The 25491-nt window shown below is 40.3% G+C and overlaps 1 long non-coding RNA gene across 2 annotated transcripts in view; it reads right to left on the reverse strand.

The window, feature by feature from the left end:
* LOC141477153 (uncharacterized) overlaps positions 1-25005 on the reverse strand; it is a 36783-nt gene extending 11778 nt beyond the window's left edge. The window contains exons 1-3 of one of the 2 annotated variants that reach the window (XR_012463702.1): positions 24681-24864; positions 19969-20023; positions 19462-19566 (exon numbers count right to left, since the gene is read on the reverse strand). This is a non-coding gene — a long non-coding RNA (uncharacterized lncRNA). Of the gene's footprint in view, positions 1-19461; positions 19567-19968; positions 20024-24680 lie in introns of both variants that reach the window. The other variant, XR_012463703.1, reaches the window with a different exon arrangement.
* Positions 25006-25491: the final 486 nt, after the last annotated feature.

Below are 25491 nucleotides of genomic sequence, written 5' to 3' on the forward strand. Positions count from 1 at the left end.
CCATCTCCCCTGCCTGATTCAAGAGGGCAGCAGTTGACCCACGCCCTAGCTGAGGCTTGAAAACATTCTTCTGGTTCAACAGCCACGTCCTGATCACAGCTACACTCTTCTATTACAGACACTATGTAAGCATACAACATAAACTGTGCATGCTTCTGCCTTTCCCTTTTGCTTCTTCTTACCTCTAATATATGCCTTAAAACACACACAGGGAGCCAAAAGCAGACAAACAGCCTAAACTCCACTTACATCCCAGTGCTTAGTATTGCACATTGCCTGGCTCTAGGCCTCCAGAAATCCTTTAACAAAGGAACCACGACTTTGATGAAGGAATTAAGTGAAATTCAGCCGATCTGACCTCACCCTCTGGAGCCCACCTACTTTGCCCTAGTGTAGCAAGGCTGATTCTGTCATTTCACCTGAAAAGCTGCAGGGCTTAGGAATACAATTTTGATTCATAGTTAAACAAACATTTTCTTAACATCATTAAGACGAGGGATTGGACACCATGGATGTAGCCATTTACTTGTTACAAGAGCTGCGGTTTAGGTGAGAGCCCTAAAAATACAGAAACCACCACATACTATTCCATGATTCAAGTTTCTGAGTGCAGCTGAGTCTGGAACTGATTACAATTTATACCAAATGGCACCAATACTTTTTACATCCATATGGACCCTTTAAAAAAAAGTAGTCCATTTTCAGCCAGCCATTTCCTTGCTACAAAAAAATAAAAGTGCTGACACGGTAGAACTGAATTCTGCAAGGTCCCTTATAATGGTGCTGTGTTAATGAGAATGAAGTTACGACGAAACTAGTGTTATGCACATTTTTTTAGCTAGAAAGACATTTGATATGCAAAGATACTTTCATGTTGAGATGCTATTCAGTGAAAAATTAGTCACTGTTAAAACTATTCAAAGTTAGCACTAACATTCCTTGGGAAAAACCAGTCACAGCTGGACAGATCATTTCACTCCAAGAGACAAAACTGGCAGTCACGGCAAGTATTCAGCTAGTCAGTGGCAACTGACACACTCACATAAATTCCTAACTAAGACAAGTCCTAAAACTCTAAAGGCGCCAAAGTGGTTGTCATGACCTATTAGCTCCCAGTGATCCTCACCCTCATGGGAGGGATTGAAGCTGAGGTTTGGGTTCCTCACTGCCCCTTGAGTGATGTCCATCTGGCCGCAGAGGGGGTCCTGGCTTTGGCACTCTTTCCTAACTTCTCAAAAGGAAAGGTGGCAAATCCCATTAGAGCATGTCACAGGCCTGGTTCAGCAATTGCACCACAGTGCATTCCATCAAAGTGCACAGCAAACAAAAACCCCACTGCTGCCTCTAGAAGACACTACAGTATTGTTCTTTTAATAATGCCACCCACTTTGAAGAGTAGTTTGTACTTGCTGGAGACTCTGCTAACACCAAGCAGGCCAAGGGCGATATTAAGGAACAATTCAAGCAAAGAAGAGGTGAACTGCTGGGTGCCACAGAGGCTACTGCTCATTTCTGAGATCATTATTTGGTATTTATATAGCTTTTTCTATCAGAAGATCTGAAATATACGTAGGAAACCTAAGTGATGTGTCCAAAAGAGAAGCAAAGTAACTAAGAGTGAGTGAATGAGAAAAATCAGCCATCTACTGGAGGCTTCCCAATGAGTGACGATGTCAGCTTGTGAGAGTAACAGTCTTCTTTGGAAGAATACCAAGGACTGGGCTACAGTCAATGCATTCACCTGCAGGAATAACCTCACACAGCAGAAGAACTAGAAAATTTGGACCCTCCTGGGGCACCACCTCCGCAGCTGGCACAGGCTGTGTTTGCACACCAAGCTGTGAAAGATCTTGAACCCTAATACCACCCTACCCCCACCAACCTTTACCATTTGAGTGCCCACATACCAAAAAGAAACAGGATTATCCTGTGACAACCTGTGTTAGTAAGTGATTTTACTATCTGGTGGGGAAAGAATGACGTAAACTAAAGAAATGTAGGATGTCAGCCATGTCAGCTTTCCTGCAAGACCACTGAATCACCAGATACGTATTTTGATTCAGGGACTCCTAACGGAAGTCTTCAGGCTGCATGTTCTGTCCCAGCTGCGTCTGGGGCCTATGATTGCTCTGCTCATCTCTTAAGCTGTAGGGCGGGGAAAATACCGCTGTGCCTCTGCAACTGAGCAACCTCACCGCTTTGAAGTTTGTCCTGCCTGAGGCAGGAGATTGCACTAGGGACCTCTAGCGGTCCCTTCCAAGCTACACTGTTCCATAAGAGGAGGTTGTGACCTGACACAGCAGCCTCTGCTCCCTATACTTAGGACACAGGGAACCTGCCGGGGCGGGGGCGTGACCCCTTCCCCTTCTTCTCCCACACCTGAGCACATGCCAGGAGCATGCCTTTCACTTTGGCCAAAACAGAACACCAATCTGCTCAGCCTGGCTCAGGAGAATCCCATCCAGAGGGAGCATTACACACAAAATGTGCACTGTTGCTTACTATCAACTAATATGTTCTTGAAGAGTTAGGTGGCAACCTCAGGTGAAAGGGAAGTTCTGCAATAAAGTTTTTGTCCTAACAAGAGACATAGAGGAGGGGGGAAAATTAGGATCTTGTTAATTCTTTATACACTGGCTTTCCCTTCCCCTCAAGTCATGCTTTGCCACACACTGCTTTCCATTAGCTCTGAACCAAGGGGGATGGAGAGGATACTGCTAGCCAGGATGGAAAATTTCTACGTGACAATTTCAGCATCACCTCCAATCCCTATCTACTCATGCTGCCAGGATCCACTCTAGGCTGGATTTTTCCAAAGCACTCCATATTGATTTAGCTCCCCTCCCACTGAAACCTGTGGCACCTCCACAAATTCCAGTGGGAGCAGAGCAAAGGCTGTGCCAAACTCTTTTGAAAAAAAAAAATCCCACCATGTGTGTTTAATGAGGAATGTCTCTGGCAGAAAAGTTTAGAGTACAGCAAAGCAGATCTTTTTATTTCTTTCACATTAAAAAGTTTAATTTTGGCGACTTGTCATCCAGGAGGTAACTGCCCAGAAGAGTGGGTAGGACCTGTTCCAAAATCCCCAGCAGGATATAGTCTGTTATCACCTAAAACTGAATTCGACTTTCCTGTCATCCACATGGTCCCTGTCACTTTGTGAGTGGGCACTATTCTCAGGAATTACACCTCCTCTTCCTGCTGCAGGCAGCCATCCAGCTCAGCTCTGGCCACAAGGGCATTCCCCACTTTCTGTCCCACTAGATACCCTTTTCCAGGGCCAGTCCTCACTGCAGTCCTGCTTCTGCTTTTCGCCTCCAGCACATCCTGTCATTTGCTCATGACCAAAAGCCTCAGCATCCCATGCAACCATTCCTTCCTGTTCATTGGCACCGGACTCCACAAAGTACTTTTCAGCCTCTAAATACAGATTTGGCATGTGGTGAAACTGATAGCCACTATCCGGTACTTAGAAAAATCTTCCGCCAAGGTAAACTTATCACGTCCATCACAGCGGTCTCTCTCCTCACAGAAATAGAAAGCACCACCATCAAGTCAACTTTGTATTCTTCCCAAAACTACCCAAAAAGATGTGACATGGTCATTTTCCTTCTTTTACCATAGGCAAGAAATTTCAAGTATGCTTTTAGCAATGAATGTATTCTTTGGCCTGCAGCATCTCCAAACTGAGCTGAATGGCAAACACGGAATAAGGAAGTTTCAAAAATAAAACAGGAAAGGGAAATCCTTTGATTTGTACAACAGTGAGCTGAACGAACACGGAATTTTCATTCACATTTGATCATGCTTAGATGTCATTTTTTCCAAAAACTAAAGAAAAATAGAGAATTATTACTTGAAAATTCCCTTAAGCTGAAGAGAAAAAAGAAAGGACCTACATTAACTATATTTCTCATTGCAATGTTAGTTCATTTCAGTACATTGAATATAAAACAAAGCAGGTAATAGGAAGCTTTTGAGGGTTTCACTATTGAATAAAGCAATACATAGTGCATCTAGACATATATATTAATTTCACTTCTGGTATTTGGTTATTCAACCAGAAGGCAGCAATAACTATTTTTAGCCAAACTGGTCCTTACTTCATCCAGTAAAACTTGATTTATGTTTGAGTGTTTGCTAAAAACATTACATCTACCACATACTAGACCTAAGAAAATACTTGCAAATGCGTACCACAAGGAAGATAGTCTAGGAAAAATCTCACATTATAGGTATTTTCTCTGTCTAAACACCCAACTCAAAACAGCTCCAAGAGACTCAGCAGCACACAGGGCTCAAGGGTGAGGACTTTGAGCAATAGCTCCTTGCACATCATTGTCTACCAGCCTCCAGGACAGACCAAACAAAAGGTCCCTGCAGCAGCTCTCTCTCACTATGACTCCCTGATACTTCTAATGCCTCTGTTTTAGTTCTCTGTGTTTTCCACTGTAAAATCTTCATTCTGCTGTACAAGTGCAATTGACAGTATCTGTTAATATCACTGTATTACCATTTTCCCACCTAATTTTGGTGCAACTCCACTGACTCACACAGTGAGTAACTGTGCTCCCAATATATAAAAACTACAACAATTTTCTAACACTTCAAAATTTCAAAAAAAGAAACGATTCAAAACTGTGAGGTATAAAGTATTTAAAGCCTTTTTTAAAAGAGATCTAGCAACGCTGGAGAAGTTTACTAATTATAAAAGTTTTCTATCTCACTGAACCCTTCCACCTCCTTTGTTGGCAACATGAAACATGAATTTAAATGTACTTGTAATTAAAGGGCAAATAGTAAGAGTCAAACCAAACTTTTTAAACTCTGGGTTTCGGGATTTAAGTTATCTTTATATAAAGGATTTTACTGTAGGATCATAAATGGGATAAAATATCAGCAGCTTGCAAAATTTATTAACTATAAAATTAATTAATAAAAGTTAATGGAATTCTCCCATTGCACAACCTGCAAAAGATCTGAACAGCACCAGCTGTTCAACTGGAAAGAAATATAAGCAATTATCATAAAGAGTAGGCTAGATTAAGCTCTTATAATGTGTTTGGGTTGAAAACTGTTGAGAAGCCTGCCATTCACGGGTTTTAACTGCAAAGATACTTTTCCTCCTGCCTTTGTCACTAGAGGTCAGCACAGCATCTGAAGTTCCACACTGTTCACGTTTAAGGAATAAGACAATCCACAACTCTTAGGGGGACACAGTGGTCTTAAGAAACAACTCCTAGACGACAGAATCAGTGTTTCTGCAATGGGAGAAATGTGAAATGTGAGGAAGAACACAGCAACAACTGAAAAGCCTGAACCCAAAATCAGAGTAAAAGCATGCTAGAAGTCTAAAGGTTCCCATAGAGCAATTAGACTCTAACAAGGGCTGTTTTTAAAAACAGTCATTCACCTAAGGTAAAAGCTGTCACCTAAAAAGCCCAGCTGACTAACGTTTGTGAGGACTCTTCCTGATGCATGAGAAATAAAATACTTAATCTCCCTGCACAACAAAATTCCTTCCCCAGGCTCTGAGCAGATGGTCTAGCTCATGTAAAGCTAGCTCATACATGCAGGTCAAGGAGACAGGGAAAACATTAACTGCCCTGTAACAATTCCTAGGAATGCAGGTGGAAAAAAACCAAACAAAACCAAAAACCACAAAACCACAGATACAGACACTCATCTTCCCAACACAACAAAACAGAGATCCACCGTGTGATCCTTGTCCCTTTGAAGGCACTGGAGAAGCCTCATAGTGAGGGAGTCTCACTGTGCACACTGCTATTCCTGTCCCCTGGGGCCTTCCAAAAACCGGATTATTGTCAGCCAGGAGGTGACATGCTATCACAGCATCTGACAGGAACCATGAAGGAGCAACTCTTCCTTTTAGAAAAGGAGGCTGCAGCAGTCAGCTGCTCTCAAGACAGGTGCAATCAACAGAGATTTGGCACTGAAGAAATGTCACCTTGTGGCAGGGCAAATCCATATCCTCTACCCCCAGTGCATGTGCACTTTTCTAAGGGGTCCATGTTCCGGTATGATTTATGATGTTCAATTCACCACTCCAGCAGAAGAGCACATATTTGTCAGTATGACCCAGACTCCAACAGAGAACTGTGTAACCATATCCCAAAAAGCCATTTAGTACGGACCGCTCTACCTCAAAAGGCAGCAAAGGGACTTGGACTACACTGTCTTCTATAACCTGACACAACAGCATTTAGCACAGTTTAACCTGTCTCCTTGGTTCTGGCAGATACAGGAAAGCAACACCTTGAAATCCAGAAATGTTTGCACAGCCAATGGAAGCCCCTTGGAATAGCAGCAAAGGAAACTACAGGAGAATAAATTCACGCCGACGTATGGAGAAAGTAACTCATCTTGGTCAACAAATTATAGCAAGGGAAAACTAGTGTAAATGAGACCCTAACTCCATCAGTCTAACAAAAAGCAGAGGATTTTAGGGAAGAAAATATTTAAAAATGGCTAATCTACCCCTTGCTAGAAGGGATAAGTAAAATGGTGTGCACCCTGCTTCTAGCAAACATGAAAAAGTTAAATTCCTGTTGGGAAGCCTTTTTGCTGAAGATGCATTATCTGTAAAACACATTATTGCTCTTTTAATAGTACATTATACACAAAAGAGGAAACAATTTGTTGCTGCTATATGTTTTCTCAGAAAATTCAATTCTAAAAGACACATTGAAATAAATACAAGAGTCTAAAAGATCAAACATCTAAAGGCTGAAGTGGAGGACTATAATGCCTGAGGTCTTCTATCCATAACTAATACCTTTGAGTCAAAGTGCATGGGAGTCAAAAATGGGCACCTTGTTGTGCCAAGTGCTGTAAAAAAGGCTTTCTCTCCACAGAGGCACAAACTGAGAATATAAGATGGATACAGGTGGAAAAAGTAAATGAGGAAATAATGAGCTAATGGTAGCAATAGCGAGAGCAGCTGCCCACCCTTTATGAACAAGGGGATGCAGTCAGGAATGGGGACTTCTGACATGGCATCCTGAGCAGCCAGGAGAGTAGAGATGCCACCTGCCAGAAGAAGAAATTGTTGGAGATAATTTCTGACAGTTCAAGAACCTGTTGAAATTTTAAGTAGCCCCTTTTACCTTTCTGGAACAAACACTACGTGCTGCCCTGCAACAACAGCGTTGACATTTTTCAAGGACAGTGGGACAAAGCAGAGTTTTGCAGAACAGTGAGGTAATGTTGCAGTTGTTAACAGCAGCTTCTCACAAGTCAGGGAGAAAACACAAAGGTGCTTGCAAGAAAATTTTACAAATGGGAAGATAAGATGAAATCATGAGCTGGCTGGAAGAAAATATCAACTCTGCTAGACTAAATTATGCACACCCTAAGCAGAACAGAAGTAGAATGTAAAGAACCTTGAATACAAAGATGTGACTGAAAAGGGAATAGGAGACAAGTAAAATACAAGAGGAAAAAAAGATGAAAAGCAGAAACAACCAACAGAAAAGGCTTTCCAGATAAAAGTATTACTTCCTGTGAGACCTTTGGCAAGTTACTCTATTTCCTCATCAATACCATGGAGATAATGTTTCTTGCTGTCACCACCTCCCTAAAAGCTTTAAACTCCAAGTTGTTTGTACAGAAATCAATCACAGGGAAAAGATGGGAATGTACAGAAGGTTAGGCCTTAAGAACTTAACATTTTGTAAATGAAGCTTTAACTTTAATCTTCACTATTATGCTGCCAACAGGTTTAATACATGTTCTTTGTTTAAGGTACAGAGAAAAAAATATACATTGTGTTTTGGTAAGCAAGAAGGTGAAAATCAAATTAAACTTCTAATCATGCTCTCCATTACCACACAACCAATGTAAAACACACACAGATCGCTTAAGGCATGAGGGATTGCAGACCACAACTATGCTAACCTCACGAGGCCACACAGGGCAGATAACCCGCACATTATCTTCTACATGTATGTTGACTCACAGCTTGAGTCTGACCTGCGGTTTTCCTTGACTTCTTTTTTTAAGATCACTGTAAGCAGCAGATCTGTTGGGATATTTCTATGTTTTGATGATTTGCTTGAGTGGCCAAGGGGAGGAAAACAATACATTTTCTATACAGTGAATAGAAGCTACAATTAGAAAGGTCCTTAAACTCACAGCTCCTCAGCTGCTATAAACTGGCACAGATCCATTAAAACCAATTGGCCAGATTCCCCAGACAGCTTAAATCAGTGTCGCTCCACTGAAGTTGATGAAGCAATACCAATTTGTAGAAGCTAGGGACCTGGCCCACAGCCTTCACTGCTGTCCAGAAAGACCATCTGTGTTTAACAGGATCAGAACTCAAAAGGAAAGTCTGTGTCCTTATAATTTACTCAATACTACTGAGACAAGTAATTTCCATGGTGTTAAGTCAGGCAGACTAAACAACAGCTATACCAGATAAAAACCCATTTATTGTTTCTTCCGTAGTATACCTTTACTAGGGAAAGTTATGTAATTTCTTGCAACATATTCCATGAGGCAATGAAACGTGAAGGCAAGAAGGAGACAACTGAGGAGAGAAGAGGGACAGGAAAAACACTATAAAGAATTCAAGTTATTTAATGAATTATAGACACAACAAACTAGAGTGTGCTGCCCTGCTCATGCTGACTTTATGTCAAACCTATTCCCACTGATGTCAGTAACACAATGCTGCTATGCAGCACAAGGGAGAAGCAGCATAAAAACAGAGGAGAAGGCTCAGGTAGTTCAGCTTTTTATTTTGGTAGCTGTTCTGAAAAGCTTCCGTATTCAAATTTCACATGAAATTGAATACTGTTTTTACCTTTCTAATTGTGAAATGCCAGATCCAGAGCTAGAACTAAGACAGTAATCACCACTAGGGGGGAAACCATACCAAAGCATCTAGATTCATGTTTTGTGGCTTGTTGGTAGAAATCAAAATTATTTGTGCGAAGCTCCTTTGAGGTGTCTCGGAAAAAGCAGTGTTTTTGCCCTGCTGCCACGGGATAGCTCAGTTTTCTGTGGTGAAGAATTCACAATTCTCTTTACATGAACAAGCTCACTTTGCACACAGGAACTCACTGAAGAGTTTGCTTACATCCTTGACACATGCACACATGCTTGTATTTTCAGGGCACAGGGTGTAAATGAACTGTGAAGACAAGATGCTTTGGATTCCAGGGGACCAAAAACATCTCCATGAGTTCTGACCACCACGGTGTTACTCTGCATCTGCTCATGCAGTCGTTGTTTGTCCTAGAGGCTTATGCATAAGAAAGACAAGTAAAAACAGGGCTGTTGGAGAAAATACATCTCTTCTGCTTTGACTCAGAAAAATTTAACTGCACTTTACAAGCATCTGCCTTCAGCAACTCTTTTCACCCTACTTGTAGCTCTCTTGTGGCTCCACCAGCTACCTGACCGATCCCCGAAGGAAACTCTAAAGTGGAAAGTCTGAAGACCTCTCTCAAGACAGACCCTCCTCAAGACTGAGAGGATAAAGTGGGAATGAAAAAGTTTGCACACTGGGTGAGAATTTCTTCCAGTGTGCAAAGTTGGAACGACAGATGAGAGAAATCCTGATTTAACCTTGCATTCTATTTTTAATATTTGGAGCCGTTTGAATGACATTGAGAAAAGATGTGTATGTTTGAAAGAAAGGCTACCAGCAAAATCAGTGCAAGTAGACTCCTGCAATTGGGCACTACTGGCACCGTGCTGATACAAGGCAAGCAGCTATTCAAGACTAAGCCTCTCCCGGGCTCTGGCAGTGCTTGGTGCTAACTGCACCACAGTACACAGAGAATGTATGATGCAAATTCAAGTCTGTAACCACTAGCAACTCATTGAGCAGATTTAAGATTTAAACTGAACTACATTTGAATAAAGGTATGCACAAGTGAAATACTGCTAAGTAGCTTTGCATTTCAGTGCTGTTATATTATGGAGATCAACTTTGCAGAAACAGAGTTAATTAGACCTATTCCACAGCTATTCCCTAGTAATGGATTCAATCAACTTTTACACATTGCGAGTCCTTCAGCCTTGGTCTAAGGTCTGAAAAAGCCAGAAAGACTGCAGCTTGCTTCCAGTCATCTCCGCAACAGAATCTTCTCAGCTAAAACTGGTTCCATGCTTCAGCTGAAGTCGGTATTTGATACGCTGTTCACTACAAAGTATTACATTCCTCTTTGTCAGATTTGTAGTACGAGATCTGCAAAGACTGACATATTTCTAAGACTTTAAACCTGTCTGCTAATTACCAGTATTAACACAAGAAAAAATATCAAAAACATAGTAACTTTCAGGTCCTTCTATAAATTAAATTACTGATTTTGAGAGGAGTTTCACCTGGAGCATTCCATTTTGGTTTAACTTATAAAAAAGTACTTTCAAGGAAAACCTTGGTCGTGAGTTATTATTAGTTTTCAAGAAATCAACGAAAATGTTTATTCACCACCACTTGTATGTCTATTGTTTTTTTCATGAACAATCACATTCTTGTCATGAGAAACAGGATCTTTGCAAAGTTCTCAACAAGGCAGGCACTTTCCTGAAGATGCTCTTCATTTTTTATATAAACTGCTCAGGCATCATCTAGTCTACCTAAAGCTAACACAGATTTGCTAATTCATACATAAAACACTATAGCAGCTAACATTCCTGATCATTGCCTACATAATATGACTGCAACAAAAGGTTTAACGTTTTCCAAATTTCTGAAATGCCCCAAGTCCTTAACTCTCACTACTGTCACCAGGACTCAAATGTGTAATATTTCACATACAGTTCTTCAGCAGAAGAAAAATTACTTGTCCACATAGCAACATTTATCTTTTAAGTCTCTACCTTCCCACTAAAATAATCACCAATTCCAAACCATGCATTACAGTCTTAACTATCTTCAATAAGAACACTGCTATTCTAACATGAAACTACCACTGTAAAGACCAGCAGGAAGCTTTTTTACAGCAATTTACCTAATTTGTATAAATTGAAGAAAAGGCATGTACCTCAGACAGCAGAAAAGCGGCAGTAGGGAGAAGAGATAAAGAGCCAGGTAACTAGAGTACTATATTATCAACTTAATTGAGTATCATGTGAAAATGGTTAATACTTTTTTTAAGCTTGACAGGGCCTTGGAACCTTGGTATGTATTTTTAAAGCCGCTAAGCTGAAAATAATTAAAATTGGAAAGTTTCTGATCAAAAAACTGACCCAAAGACAGTCAAAATAGTTCTTTATCTCAAATTCATTCATATTTGAGGATTTTAACATAGTTGCTATTCAAGAGCTATAGCTGCACAGCTCCTCATTGAATACATGCACAACAATTCTGCATGCAGATGCACTTAGTTTGCTTAAACACTCCCAACCCCTTAGTCTCTGGCTTAAGGCTGCAGGGTGAGTTTCACTGAGGAAGAAAGTATTCAGATGAAATGATGATTCACAGACTTTAAATGCCATTCTTAAGCATGTAACATCTGCACCTCTAGTAACACATATTTTGCCATCCTAAAACACCTTTGGCCATCTTTGTTCCAACTCTCCAGTCTCAAGCAATTTCAAAAATTTAATCAAAATGAAATACTTAAGGGAAGTGATCCTCAATACACTAAGGCCAAAAGACCTAGTGCTATTGTGTCTCCTCTTCTTTTTTTTAAAGTACAAAAGATGACATCCTAGCATGTTATTGAACAAGTGTTTTCCTCACACAAGAGAACTGTGTCTGCAGAGCAATCTTAATCAAATTTTTTTACTTATAGTGGCGGGGGAGGGCAAAAAACCCTAAGATCTTTTCTTTGTTTAAATGCATTTCCTGCCTTCCTTACTGCTATATACTGTGTTGTGGCAGGCCTATTTATAGTCCAAAGAAAGGAAAAAGAACCACTGGAGGCAGGAAAACTAAGTTGGGAAAGAATAGAAGGAAGTGTGGCTGCCGTTTAGCCAAACAATCTAGAACTAATTGAGCTCAAAAGAGCCTCAGACTCAGTGAAGCTGCTGGGAGTGAACAGAGCACAATCCTGCTTCTCTTTCCAGGGCCCTTCCAGGGCTGCTGAGTGTGAGAATCACATACAGGACACTGCTGGGCAGCAAATAACCTCAGCATCTCAACACCGTGACAACTCTTTAAAAAAAGGAGTGTGCTGAAAGTTAGATACCTAGCAAATTAAGGTAAGTGTCTCCTTCTGGCATTTCTGCTTGATGCATTCTCCATCTTTTCAGATGTGGCCAGACTGGTAAATGAAAACAGAATGAGCTTTGGAGAAGGAACTGTATCTGATTTTTAGATAAAAAAATCTGAATTCAGTTACAGATTCTTCAGAAATTTCATTAAGGAAAAGAAGCCTTTGCCATATATCCATCAGATAACTTTGCTGTTTTCCTCACTTGTGTCACGTTCATCTTATAATCTGCGATTAAGTACCAGAGAAATGTCAATGGTTTCTTTGGATGCCCCAAAGAAAAATAATGAAGTTGACTCTGCATTAGGTTAAATATATAGATTTAGAGACAGAGTATATGTAATATATATTTATACAAGATGTGTTAATCTGGAATACATAAACATAATAAAATGTATAAAACTTATAACTGAAATTTTGTGAGAATTTAAGTCTTATACTCATGAGGAATGCTTGAAGGTAGGAACTTAGCCAAAATTAAAGCACCCAATCTATAGTTTTAGAATTTATTATGGCAGGTAATTTGTGTGTGTGTACGCACGTGCGTGCACATAAAATATACTATTTATAGATATTGATATATATTATTCATTGTAGTTTTGCTCTGCAGTACCATGTAGTTGCCATTCTGAGGTCTAATTTAAACTGACAGTAGAATGTGAGTGGAAATTTTTAATCTGCTTATTTTCAAATACCATATACAGTTATACTATTAGGACTGCCTATGTAAAAAGCTCCATCTTAAGACATACCAGTGTACAGCGAGTATTAATTCATTGAATTAAAAGCAACAAGACAGACTTTTAAGAAGGAAAAATGCAAAGTTATTTTAAGATTGTGTTTGATTTCGATTTCCAACATGTATGTTGCTCTTCTAACAAAGGAAATGCTGTTGTGATTTGAAGGCAGGAGGATAGAAGCTGTAGAATACTAGATTCAGGATTTCATCCTGCAATTTTTACCTTTTTTGAACCATCTACAAGAATAACCTTTGTATTAGTCTCACTTGCATTAACATATTGCTTTTATGCATAAACCATTCAGATTATTCATTTGTTATTCAGACGTTGCTCAGGATTAGTGGTTTATTGTAAAAAGTTGCTGGTGAGTAAAAAGGAAGTGTGGTGTGTTGTTATTCTACTGTATCCCTGCAGGATGCTATTATGTTTAGAGTCTGTTATTGTGAAGATAGCAAGGCAGGATGTCATCCATGTAGGTGAAAAGTTGCGATAGGACAATCGTAAACAGCAGCAGTCAGCTGAAAATCTGATCCAGGGAGGTGCCAAGCAGCAATTCCAATGAAGCAGATGTTAGTCAATGCTCATAGAAATGATAAGGCTTTTCTTTGTTTGATTTCAAAGTACTCAATTATTTACAGTAATTCTCATTTCCAAGAGGTTAGAAGCCTGGTCTTGTGAAGCATAAAAGACCTGTAATGGGAGTAAAAATAGAAGCCTGTACAGATATTTGCAAGAGAAAACTCTTTAGACTGCAAGTTGAGTAACTAGCATAGCATGCTCTCATTCAGAAGGTAACATTCCTTGCTTTCAATTTCAGTAACTGATTCCCCTGCACAAAGAGCAGAAACCAAAAAAAAGGGGTTAATTGTAAAAAATGAAGATTAAACTGTGAAACCACCATTCTACTAGATAAACTTTTGTAAAACAACCAGGATGGAAGGAAGGAATGGAGGCAAAACTGCAGCTAAATACACAAGCAAAGCAGCATTGCAATTTCTGCTGCAATTGTTTCCATGGGATGTCAGTTGCACAGCTATTCCAATACAACTGAGCAGAAAACACTGGATCATTCACATTTATTGAGGTCTGCAACAGTCACCACAACAGTATTTTAAAGCCTGGTATCACTGCATGAATGTAGCAAAACAGAGACCATTGCTTAGCTATAAGGGAAGATCATTTGCAAATTAGCCAGTTACAATGTAGTTATGCAGTAAGAGGTGATAAAACAATGTGCTGATGCACTTTTGCATTTATCTGTGGAAAAGATACTATAGATGGCACTTAGAATTGTGTAATTAATACTCTGAATAAATTCAAATCCTTAATGAAGAATTAATAGAACAAATTCTGGTAAGAAGCATGGACACAAACCCACTGAAGCCAAGAGAGTTGCTCATGCCTCTGAGAGCTGACGTTTTTGTTCTGAAGATAAGGACAACATACTCCACTCAACTAGTTTCTCAGCGTATGCTGTATAGGGAACATGACAGTAGCTCAAAGCTACTCTACTCTTTCTTCAATCTCTTCTCTCATTTCACCATCTAGGACAGGCTCAAAGCAACATAGAATCAGGGAAAATGTGTCAGCATTATGGCTAGTGGTGCTCAAAACCTACCATGCTGTTTCCAAAAATGACACACTGCCTTAGAAAAAACCTGGTTTAGACATTACTGTTAGGTTTTCTATCTTTGAGAACTTAAGGCCAGTGCTTTCAAGTTTGTCTCTCTAACTGCGAGAGTTAGTAACCCTAGTTTAAAAAACGGAAACTGCCTTACATAGTCATGTAATCACAGAAGTAGCAGTTTTAGGGAAAAAAAAACCAAAAAACACACACATAAAAGGATTTGTTTCAAAACTGCAAGAGTTCACAAGTTCATGAGTGCAAACAGAGTTTTGTCCTTAAGATACAATCATTCCAGAAGGCCTCAGAATGAAATTTACACCCCTGCACCTTATAAAATCTTACTACCTGCTAGGGTCTAACTACTCTGCAGGAGATATTCTTTGTATATAAACACTTTTGACTTTTCGTAAGTACTAACAGGGTTGCAACTACTAAGACTCCAAGCTAAAAATTAAACAGGAGAATTTGATATACCAGAAGGAAGTGGAGGTTCACATGCTTTCTAACCTGATGTTATTTTGCCAGAAGATATAAAGAAGTCTAGCGTTGTCAAATAAATACTTCAGTTAACTGTCACTACTGTGTGTGCAGCGTGGGTTTCTGGTTCCAGGAAAGCTGACTGACAAAGAAAAATCACATGACTTAAAAAATAATGCACTTTGGGTGCAAACCATGCCATGCTTTCATGCAAAGCCAGCTCAGGTTTAGTAGGATTTATTATTCTTCATGCAATTGCTCAGTGTATCTTAATTTCTCCCTAAGCCCCTATTCCACTATACCAGATACTCTTACAAGGGAGCTTTGTCCTCCAAGTCACAGTCAAGCCCGCTAACATTAAAGAGCAGACTTAGAAGTACCAGTGTGTCTATGTGGGGCAGTCAAAGCAAGATTTTTTGAGAACACATGTACAGTCTACAGCAGCCTCACTCAAAAAGCAGAACTGGGGGAGAGGGAACATAAAAAAAAAACCACGCAGCTAAAGCACATTATCAAAGTTCAATATTGGACAGCATCAAAACAGTTCTACAAAAAGAAGCAGCTGCTCAACACTTACAACAGAAATGTCAGTGCTAAAAAATAATTTCTTTGATAATGTCTAAAAAACCTAGCTTGTAATACTGTGCTGAATAACATCCTGACTTGTACAAATGTTTATACAGGTGCTTAAATTTAAGCATATGAGTAGTCCCATTGATTTCAAGTGAAATTATTTCAGCAGGCTGATAAAATTTAGAGCCAGGCAGAGTCATTAGATCACCTAGTCTGACTTCAAACACAGCATGCTAATTTCACCATTCCTCTTGTCCAAAACCCAAAAGCTTGCCAGCTTACAACAGAACATATGGATATAGTATGTTCAGGATAAAAGTTTAAGGGGAAGATCATAATATTCTACATGCATGAGTAGCAACTCGCCACAGTGAGAACTGTTAAAGTTGACACAGATCCCTTAGCTCAGACGGGAATTAAATGTTGCACAGGCTTTGTACCAGCTTACTTCACTAGGGTGAAGGTCGATGTCTGCACGGAAGATGGACTGTTTCTCCCAGAAGTCTATGTGCTACCAGAAAAAGCCATTAGCTTTACTTTGGTTGCTTTCCTACTCTCCTAGTGGATAAGGAAGGATGAATGAAAAAGCTGCTTTACAAGTCAATCTTCATGCCAAAGTGTGGCTACATTTTTTGCCTTCACTTCTGTTATTTCCCACAGACCATGTGCAAATTGTGATACAAAATAAGGAGCCACTGTTCAGAAGTTGATGAGGCATAGAAGTGTTAACCAATTGTAGACATACAGCAAAAATTAAATTGTCAAATCTCTTATCATCATATGAACACATAGGCAGTTTAAAAAGACTTATTATTTGAACAAAAGACAAGAGAAAAAGTGGGAGACTTGACCTGGGAACTCTTTTACAAGAATAAGTAACAGTGGTTTTACATTATATAAACACAGAACAGTACTGTGGAAGGAAACAACATACGGTCATAACAAAAAACAACGGGAGGGGGAACAAGAAAGACTGTCTTGGAGTACAAGTCCACCTTGTCCACAATTCATATTCTGTTTCCAGGATTCAAAGATTCCTTTGACTACAAAGGATCTCCCACATTGCAGCAGGACGGAGGAGCTGGAACACACAGCCTCCAGGGCTTCTTTGAAAACACAGCTAGGAGAAACTGGATCCCTCCTTTAGACAGCTAAGAGCCTAAAAACACTATAGTTGATATACATCCCAAGTGACTGCATTCACAGAACACCTAGAACGTAAAACTCCACTATATAACATAGTATTACCAATGCTTGTTCAAAGCAAAATTTAATCAAAAATACAATAGGACACACTGGCTAAAGACTCCCCCAAGGAGCCTGCAAGTTCAGTAACCATGGGGGCATCTTCATGTCTTGGGTTAGCACAAAAAAAGACATGTTGGCTTTGAGAAGTATTCTTGTCTTTATCTTCTTCCTATTGCCAACCTTGAAACTCGGTGGAAATCTCGTTGTTACTTAGCACAGTCCTTCCTGGGAAGCAAACAGGTACTCTAGGGGAAGGAGAAAACTGTCTCAACTCCTTACAGCAGGGGAAAATGGCAAGCACACTACCATGTTTCAGTCCTCAGCTCTTCTGTAAACTCATTTCAGCAATTTGCTCTCATATCGGCACTGGATATCATCTCTGAAATCACCCTCCTCAGCCCCTTGTTTAGTAATGGTTGCAGAGCACTTTATTGCAGTGGTCCCCAAACAGACTGTGTGGATGCAAGCAGCTGCACAATGCAAAATATAGCACTGCTGTAACAGTTCTGTCATGCAGGACCATACAACTCCAGAAATACAAAAGTGCAAATCGACCAATCTGTTGTCATTATTGCAAAGAAGTGATGCCACTTGGTCAAGATAGCACAAAGACAGTAAACAGCCAGAGAAGTCATGGTGTGATACAATGCATTGTGGGTAGTCTACCAACATGATTCAACCATATGCACAATAACTCAGTTCGGGGGGAATTTAATGTTCTGTCAAGCTAACTGGTCTGGCATTGTCCCTCTAATTAATTCATGATAGTTCACATTACGAAGCTGTGGGTCACTTCAGCTAGAGAGAACAAAAACTATGTGTACCAACTTCTCTGTTTAGATAGCTCACCATTCTCAGAATCCTTTATAACCTAACATACTTTATTTTTCCAACTTAGTATCGTAACATGTTTCATTGCTATTTTGGATTATTACCGTACCATAATTATCTTGGGAGGCTAGAGACAAAAGATATGTCTTCAAAGATCAGCTGGCTTATTATTAAAGGAAAAGAAAAACTGAAATAGCATTCAATCTTAACTGAACTACAACGTATTCTTTATAATTTCAGAAATGGGAAGAGGCAAGGGAGGAGAGTGGACTAATGCTGAATTCTTCCAAGCCACTTGACCTTCCTCCCAGGCATGGCTAGTCTCTTCTTTCTCTCTTAAAACAAGGAACCTCCATACTACCTTCACATAATGCTGTGGTTTTCTACTGCAACACAGCCTATATGGAATTCTGGACACAGCACATCATCTTATTATAGCTCTACTCTATTCATTCACATCCATTCTATTAAAGTCAGAGGGTGACTAACTGTCCTAAGCAATAATTAAAAACAGAAATAAGATAAAAAAGCAGGATAGTGTCCTCATACCATTAAGAAACATGAAACTGGAACATCAGCAACAGAGAAAGGCCCAGATTCAAACAAGCATAATACATCCAGCAGAGTTACGCATACAGAGACCTTGGCCCCAAGGGGCTCTGGCATACAAAAATATTAAGCGTTGTGACTATAACAAGCAGATGTCCTCACAACTAAGGAGCACGGAAGCAACAACCTCTCTCTCGTCTTTGCACTGGGTACTTCACAGAGTACATAAAAGGCATAGACGGATCCAAATTCAGGCATCTCACAGTAAGTTTGGAAGTACGGACCACAAGATGCAATGCAGCAGATAGGTTGCTGGGTAACGTAGTCTGACTGATAAACTTGCTGTGTATTAGACTTACCAGAGACCATGCCTATCAGTTCTACCAGGTTAGGCATTTGTGATCCATGCCTCATTCAACAGCGTTAAGTACAAGCTTAAAGTGCTATTGTGTACAAAAGAGTGGTGCATTATTTTTTAATATTTTGACAGAAACTGTTAAAAACAATGTTCAGGTTTTTTCTAGGAAGAAGAAGAAAACAGGCTTGGTTTTTTTGCTCTTTTCTGGGTCTGTTACCAGGCTCTATTGCTTCCGCCCTTGTAAAATCAGTGCAAATGGAGTATGTCAAGCTGTAAGGTGGGATGTATTGCTTCAGGTTGATACTCAGTACCAGCTAGTGCTGCCTCAGAGAAGAAAATGACTTACTGAACCAAGAACCACTGTGACATCAGTGGTGGCAACGTGTACATCAAAATTAACATAACAGAAAAAAAATTTTCATTACTTAACGTATAATGCAAAATTGGCAGAATAACATTCTCTCCGACATACGTTTTGAGTGAAAAGCATACTCTGAGGTGATTTATACAAGACAATGCTGAAGGTAGTTGAACTTAACAATAGGAGAAACAAGTAAAATACAGAAGTCCCAGAAAGCTAGCTACTTCTGTAAAACAGAAATAAATGCATTATAAAATATACGTTCATTGACTTGAAAACTTTTTGTCCAACTATCATTCCATTCCATCAATCCACGAAGAGGATTGAGGAGAGGATGTAATCAGAGGATCAGAGGATGACAATCAGAGGATGTAATGAAGAGCTCTGAAAAAAGAGATGATGTCATACTCTTGTTCACTTGTACTCATTTGCATCAAATGTGGAAAAAAAAATATTTGTTGAATGTTTTTAAATGGTAAAGGAACTGCTGATAAATGCAAACTTACCAGATGCAGAAAAGACAACAAAAACTGAGAGCTGCTGTACATTCAACATTGCAGCAATGCCCCATCCTTTTTCAGCAAGTCATCTACGAGGGCGGCTGAAGAAGCCTAGAAAAAAAAATCTCCTCTAAATGCTCAAGTTTGTTTAGAAATCCTCAACTTCAGAACAATAAAGGTAGTATTGGAAAAAATACTCTTTATGACAGATTTGCTCTTGTGCTTACTAGTAGTGCTACTGCATCTAGATCTAGAATTACAGGAACACACTCTTCAAGCTTTATTTCTGAAATAACCATATCCACCTTGTGGAATATAGCTATTCAATTTAGTTGGTAATAAGACAGTGAAGAGCTTTTTTTGCTTTGGGTTTTTTTAAACAATCATGAATATATTATTATTGCTACAGAAGAGGTCCTTAGCACCTGCTTTGACTGCATGGCACAATTCACCCTATCCCTTAGTAAAGGCAATGCCACTACCCTTTAGCATTCACAGTGTAGAACAACTTACATTAGTCAGTCCACCTCTGTACTTCAAAGATTACAAGACAAAATCCTCATTTGTTCTAAAAGAAAAAAAAAAGTCTTTCAAAAAATTCTTTCTAAAAGAAACAAATTCCATTTCATTAACTGACAATGTGAGAAATACATACACATTCATCAATCGGTTGCTTTGGATCAGCTATTTCATGAACTCCTGCTGGTTTTGTAGAAATGGAAGTTACAGTACTGAAGGAGAAGCATCACGGATAAATTCACAAGCAGCATGCAATATCATCATCAAACAACTAAGAATCTATTAAAAAGAAGAAGTTGCTGAAAGCACTGAGAAATTTGAAACTGAAATGCTTCATCCTGCATTGGTCACTTGGTGCTCTTTAAGACCTAAGGAATTCCTCATCCTGGTCTACTCAAACACCTTGACTGAACACCAGGAGATGTTTTTGATGCAGTTCCATGTTTTAAGACAATACACCTGATAAAAGACAAATTTATTGGCTCACCCACACATCACCTAAAATAATTAAATAATACTGAGGATGATGAGGGTCTTAATATTGCTTTTAATAAAACCCTCTTTCCATCACAGCCTCTTCACTGCAACTGCCAGTTAGTGCTCAATTTATACTGCAAGCTTTTGACAAGGTGTTTCCACTTACAAACATGTCCTGCAACAAGACATATACAAAACCAAGAATTATGACCTCTCTCTGTGAAACAGAACCAAGTAAAATGAACTGGAAATAAAAAACACTGTAGTCTTACAATAAGGAAATAACAAAGAATAGTAACTATTTTAATAATTAAAATTTCTTACATATGTTGATATAAGGAAGGAATTATAAATTGCCAGCTTCTCTGTGAATACTGTGGGCTTTGAGAGGGAGGGAATAAAGAAGGAGGAGAGCTGGTTTTCTGGATTTGGTTTTTTTTGAGTAGGTTTGACCTTTTTCATTCTCCTCATTAGTCATTGTCATCCCCTTTCTAAATCTGAGGACCAAAGTTACAGAAAAATTAAGGCTTCCCTATTTTTCATGCCAAATTTGTAATCCCTAAAACCTAGTACCTCCCTATACTTCTTCAGAGAAAACATTACATGAGTTAAGGCGCAATTACCATTAACTTGCAGCTGTGAGTGCACAGCATTTCCACAAACCAGAGCACAGATTCTAAGCTAGACATCAAGAATTAAAAAGGAAAAGGAGAGGGGAGCCACTAGTAATGTACACGAGTGAAAAGGCTGCCTCAAGTGATTGGGTCATGCTATTCCCTCCACTCTTACACAATCCACCCTTATTGTCAAACTTCATTCTTCTATCTCCCATCTCTACCTCTAGGATCCACTATCCTTTACTCTTACACACCTGCACTTCACAGTTGGACTAGATGATGGCCCTTTCCAACTGAAATTATTCTATTCTATTCTATTCTTCTCCTATCCACCTCTTTTGTACTTTAGCACCTTCACTGCACTTCCTTCCTCCTAACTCCAGTAACCCCTTCTCGTTATCCCCCACCATTCCAAGCACGCTGCTTCTGGGTTTTCCACTATGCAGACCAACTGCTTAGGAGAAAACTAAGAGCCATCCAAAAGCGATAGGAAGATGGCCGGGAGGATAGGTACTAGCCTCTCTGGAATATGGAATAAGCAGCAGTAAGGGCGTGGGCCTTTGGCAGAGTGGCTTAACCCCTAGAGAATTAAGCAGCCACAGTAACAAACACCCAAATCTTTACTGAGCAAGTAAGCTTACAACTGGGCTGAATGTTTACTAGGTCATCAAAAAGTGCCCCACTGCCTGCCATGATGCAATTGATCTGTCAAAAGGCAAGACTGTACTTCAGAGCCCAGCGGTGCTCCTGTTTTCAATGCCACACCTGGAAGAAATGTTTAACAGGGCACAAAAATTTTTCCCCTCCATTATTTCTAAGAATGGAATTATCAAATATTTTAACTTAATTCACAAACTCTGAATTTCAGGCAGGTACAGAACATATCAAATTTCAGTTTAAATTACTATATTCTCATATACTTAAAATCACTCAAAAGCATTTTTTTTTCCAGTGGAAAGCAACCAGCAACGTTAACTCTAGGCATTGCTATAACCTCCACCTATGACATATAATTGCTGATATAAAGAAAGGACTGATTTCAAGGGTCACACCTAAGGATGACCTAATTTAATGATACCTTATCTTCTCATTTTTTGCTTTCTTAGCCATGACTATTGGGTGTATCCTTAGGTGTGAAAAGGGAGGTACACAGTGCATTCGCAGTACTCCTGTGCCCCCTAGAGCATTATATTGAAGAACCTGGAACTGACTTAGATTGCTAGGGATAGAACATAGCCTGTAGATGTTTAAAACTGATTTAAAGTAATGTAAGGTTGAAAGACACTTATAAAATATTTTCAGCAAAATTTCCTTTCCATTATGTCCTTCAGATGCCCTTTAGCTGGCAGCTTAGTGTAAGAGCTGTTGGACTATTTATAGCAGACTTTTTAATCACACTTAGGTATTTATAAAACATCCTGTCTAGTGAAGGCTTCCACGGTCTGCTTTCATTCACTTCTGCTGATAGTGAAGGCTATACAATATCTGAGGCAGTGAAGCAGACCAGCAAACCAGGCACTGTTCTTTAGTTATGGAATCCACATCTTCTAAAAGGCTGCAGTCAAATCATAATGCAACCATTTAGGAAACAAATGTAGTAACACAGACTTGCAGTCAGTAAAACCTGGCAGTTATGTCCACTGAGAATCTTACCTCAGATTCATTTGTTACATGAACTCCAGAAGAACACATTAACAGAAAAAGACTTTTTCAGGCAACCCACAAAACAGCTGTCCATAGTTGCCATATTCAGAAAATAACTCTATATTCCAAAATTTTACACAGCATCAAAGCACTGATGCAGAGATAAGCTCTTTGTCAGTGATCAATTTATAAATGAATGCACCTACAGCTAATTGAATTACACATGAGCAAGACACAGCCAAGTATGTCTCAAAAGGTTAAGAGAAACAACAGTTAAAACCAAGCCATGAAACAGACTCTCCTACAGTAAGGAGAGGCTCTGGATCCCTTCATCCAGCATCAATAAAAGCAAACAACCTCCTGATGTCAAACTGAACCAAAATGGGCAACTGTTCCATTCTTTAGTTTTTTGTAACTTTTCTAAAAGCTATCCATATTATTTGATATTAAAATTTTAACCTTACATGGAACCATGCCTATCACAATTCAGTGTTAACCATACTCATTTTTTGTCATTCCTGTTCAGTATTTCTCAGCATGTCTGAGAAATCTATGTTCATTTCTTAGTTTTTATTTGAGGCATCAGTGTCCACAGAGAAAAATGTACCCTTTTCAATCCATCTCAAGTAGTTTTCCCAACAGAAAGAGAAGCTAATATACTGTCGCGTAACAAACAGCAAAGCTTTTTGCCATCCAATAGATATAAGAACACAACATTAGATTCATTTTATCTGCATTAGCTACCTTATCTTTTTTGTATGCTGGTATTTCTTAACAAAAGGAAAGAACAGGGGGCGGAAAAAAAAGCATCCACAATTTTATTTTCAGGAATTATACCCAAATTATTTCTCTGTTCTATTTCATGACTTAAATCTGTCCATCTGGCATGAGGAACTGATAAACTTTTTTCTGCATAAACCACAATCAGTTTATGGCGATTTTTTTCCAGGCCATAAAAAAATCATTTATTTGTCTACTCATTTCAGAGAGTACAAAGGCTCCTTTTCTCTTTAGGGAGTGTATCCCAAGTTGTTTGTGGAATACTGCCATTCAGTCATTATCATCAAATTACTCCTATGTGGAGCATGACTACCAAATAAAAATAGGCAGCTATTTAGTGCAGAGTGATGACTCTGTTCTGTGTGCTATTTCAAATGGCCCAGGAACTACCAGTATTTAATCAATGCTATCAAAGAGTGAGATTGATATTGCATAATCAGAGAAACCGAAAAAGTAATATTAATGGCATTTATGAACTGGTAAACTATTGTGGAACACATTTCAATCATGTTTTCTTTAGTATCAGCAGGGAGTAATTTTGTAACAAAGTCTGTAAAGAAATTTTGGATTAATTTTAAAGCTGTATATAAAGTTCTGTTACCCTTGATCTCAAATGAAAATGCCTGTTATGGGAAATGATACGGCATTTATCAAAGATAACTCATTTGGTCAATGGGCCATGCCCTAAAGCACAGTGAGCACTTTCTCCTTTCTCTGCACAAGACCTGATATTTTATGCCCAGCTCTATCAGCAGCCACCCGTGGCTAAGGTCTGCAGAAGTTTCCAACTCGGTTCTGCAGGGGCAGCTCTCAGTCCCTCTTTGAAATTATCATGCCACCAGTGTGCTAAACTTAAATGAACTCATTCCTCATGGGCCTATTTCTTTTTTAAAGGTTTTACAATCTCCTCTACTCCTCTTTTAAAGCCTCCTCAGCAGCTCAGAAGGCCCCAGGGTCACAGAACCCCACGCATGGAGTCACCCTCTTTAGAGGCCTGAGATAAATTCCTAGGGAAGCTTGGGGAGGCCTCCTCAGCGCACCCTCCCAGGGCGGCCAAGAGAACCAAGTTGTTCACATGTTGCCAAGCCTGATTGATTGCCCACTGGGACAAAACGGTGCAGCAAACATTTGCAGTTTGCCTAGCCGTTAACCGCTATTCCAGAGTATTCCTCCTTAGGCTGCACTTACCCCATTGACCTGGCCTGGCACCTTCAAGCCTTTCAAACAGGAACCCACGTCTCAGGCCTCCGAGGTGAGGCGTCTGAGGCGGCTGCAGCGGGGACCTCAGGCCGCTGGGGGCTGCTGTGGGGCCTCCCCGCAGCGCCTCTCGGCCCCACCGCCGTCGGCGAGCACCGTTGGCCCAACCGGCGCCGGGTGGCCCTCAACCCCAGCCCTCGGCCGGGAACTCGGGCCCTGGGTGACATCCAGGGACTCCCGTCCCCCGTCGCCTTTCGCCCCGGGGGCGCTTCTGCCCGTTGTAACGCCTGCCCGACAGGCCGAAGCCTCTGAGGGCGTGGCGCTGCCCTTCTGTGAGGGTCCTAACGGCCGGCGGGGCGCGCGCCTGCGGGCTTTGCCTCCGCCGCCGGGGAGGGAAGGGAAGCGGGGAGGAGGAGAGGGGAAAGGAGGGAGGCTGCTCGGGGAAAACCAGGATCGAGCCTCCCCAGCCATAAACTGAAGGAGACTTTTCAACTGGTGCTTCCTTCTCGCCTGTTTGTTGTTTACACGCGTTACCAGGGTGTGGGCGCGGAGACAGACGAGGGCAAAGGCGGCACCAAACCTTGTCTCGTCACTGGGGAAAGGTCGGGGGTGCCGGCGGCAGGCCCCTCGGCGCGGCACCGTCACCTCCCAGGCTGCCGGCCACGTCCTCTGACGGGCTGGGTTAGGCCCGTGTCTGGCTTGGTTAGGAGAGTCCAGGTAAACGCAGGAGGCTGGGTTTTTTTTCCATGAAAACCAAGGAAACCCAGCGGGTACTCTGTGATGGCGAGAAAATGAGGGACCC

This window comes from Numenius arquata, chromosome 2, assembly GCF_964106895.1.
Source record: "Numenius arquata chromosome 2, bNumArq3.hap1.1, whole genome shotgun sequence".
In the NCBI taxonomy this organism is placed as follows: Eukaryota; Metazoa; Chordata; class Aves; order Charadriiformes; family Scolopacidae; genus Numenius; species Numenius arquata.